The sequence below is a fragment of the Octodon degus genome, unplaced genomic scaffold (genome assembly GCF_000260255.1).
Source record: "Octodon degus isolate 3935 unplaced genomic scaffold, OctDeg1.0 scaffold00097, whole genome shotgun sequence".
In the NCBI taxonomy this organism is placed as follows: domain Eukaryota; kingdom Metazoa; phylum Chordata; class Mammalia; order Rodentia; family Octodontidae; genus Octodon; species Octodon degus.
In genome coordinates, this window is record NW_004524673.1 from 1,803,328 (window position 1) to 1,805,667 (window position 2,340).

A 2,340-nucleotide genomic window follows, 5' to 3' on the forward strand; every position below is an offset into this window, starting at 1 on the left:
TTTACAAATATGTGCTCATTGTATGTACTTCACATTACCAACAATGAGGCTGCACTTTGAACCAGATAATTTTGCTATTATTCTAGTAGTTAATTTTATATTCATTATATGAATCTTATAGTATTTAAATTATCAATGCATATTGCTATAACTTACACAAGTCTAGTTTTTGTTTTATAATGATTAACATGATCATTTTTCATTACAATATACTTCATTAATCAAGTTATATTGTTCCTTAGATATCACTGGAATCCATCCTTATAACTACTTTCTATAAAGTAAGAAAAACATATTTCCTCCTACTGTGATGTTAGAAACATGAAGTTTCTTTTTTACTTAAATGTTAGATACATTTTTACTAACAATTATAGCAGTTTTTCTCTTTTTTTCATTGGCCCTGTTTTTTTTTTTTTTTTTTTTTTTTTTTTTTCAGAACCGGGGATTGAACTCAGATCCTTGTGTTTGCCAGTCAAGCACTTATCCTACTGAGCCATCTCCCTGGCCCCGGCCCTGTCATCTTTTACATCAAGTTGCCCTCAAATCCTCCCTTCACTGCTCTTGTCTTTTTCATCTCCATCAACCTCAATGTCTATTCTTCCCATTGCCTTCAACAAATATCAGTCTCTGCCAAAGTGTTTCAGTCCAAAAATTATGAATAAGTCTCATTTCTTTGTACGCACAGCCAAAGCTCAGGAAATAAGATAACAAAGACAAGGGTTCTCATAGTGGCTGAGGAACTTAAAAGATTAAGAAATCTACAGGTCAGAATTTGTGTTTCTCTTGCATATAATAAGTTTATTTACCACAGTAAAATGCTATAAAATTGGAAAATCTTATTCTGAAAAAAAAGAAATCTGATGTAGAGGTTGAGGTGGATGGGGAGTGAGAGACAAAATATAGTATAAAAACTGTAGGCTACTGTGAAAGCCCTGAAGTCTATCTTGACAATCAACTAAAGTCACTTTGTGGGTGCAAAACTGACTTTCTTTAGATGTAGAACTTAAACCTATTCAATATCTAAACTCATATAACTCATGAAAAATCAAGCCCTTAGTAGTAAAAGAAATGAAAGCAGTACATATAAATTAGAAAAAATCACTAAAAAGTTATTCATATCTGCTACAGTCTTCTTTCTTCTGTTGATTAAATCTTTCTAAGAAATATTTTTGTATGTGATGTGCTCAATGACAGTGATAAAGCATATAACAATTTTATTTAAATCCAATAAGTGTGGAACTCAATTCCTGTCTGAGTATGACATAAAAGTATAACTTATTGTACTGCATTCATTAAAGAGTGTAAAAACAAAACTATAGAAGTGTGCAATTCTAGATAGAGCTTTAAAGGCAAGATATAAATCAAGGTATATATAGCAATGCAAACCTCTTTCAAATTTGACTGACCTACAACATCTGTCTTTGAGTTGGCCAAATATTCTGAGGCATCTATAAAACTCTTTTAAGGGAAAACAAATGAGATATTCCAATTATTAACAGAAAATATCAAGGACTGGGCCAGCCAAATAGCTCAGCGGATTAAACCTCCTGCAAGCAGGTGCAGGGGCCAGAGATCCCTGGGTCCGGAGTGCAGGCCCCACCCCCAGGGTGCTCTGAGATAGTGATTGAGACTGAGCGTAGTGTCACGCTCCTTAATCCCAACTCTTGGGAGGCTATAAACAGGCAGATCACTACCAGTCCGATGTAGTAGTGAGACTCTGACCATCCCATAGAACCTTCCCTAAAATAAAATAAAATAATAGAAAATATCAAGGGCTGTGTACAGTGAAAGTCACTCTAAGCTTACTTAAGCAAATTTTCAACAAAAAATAGTTACCTGATTATAAATTATATAGTAATGGGACTGCTATAAGAAGGCAGACAATTAAAAACCTTAATGAAGCACCAAATGGAATCTTAGAGCATATAAACATTTTTTAGTAAGTGCTGTAATTTTAGGTAAACTAACATTAATCTAAATCTAACACCGGTAGACCAATACTGTAATATAATATAACAAACACTTGCATCAATAGTGATTAAATAAGAAAATTATAGTTACAAGTTTTGTTTCAAAAAGCATGAACATACATCATCTATTTTAGAAATATGTCTTTTTAAAAGAGTTAAAAACAGAAAATATAAGCCAAAATGTGTAACTCTTTACTTAGCTAGAAAACTTAGTTCTCAGAATAATTTCTTTAAAAAGTTAAAAAGCAAAATTTTCTTATGATGGAAGAGCCTCAATAACAATAAAATAATATTCTAAAAGGTAAAACAATGAAATATATATATTGCATTGTTTTACCTTTTAGAATATATATATTGTTTGCATTGTTTT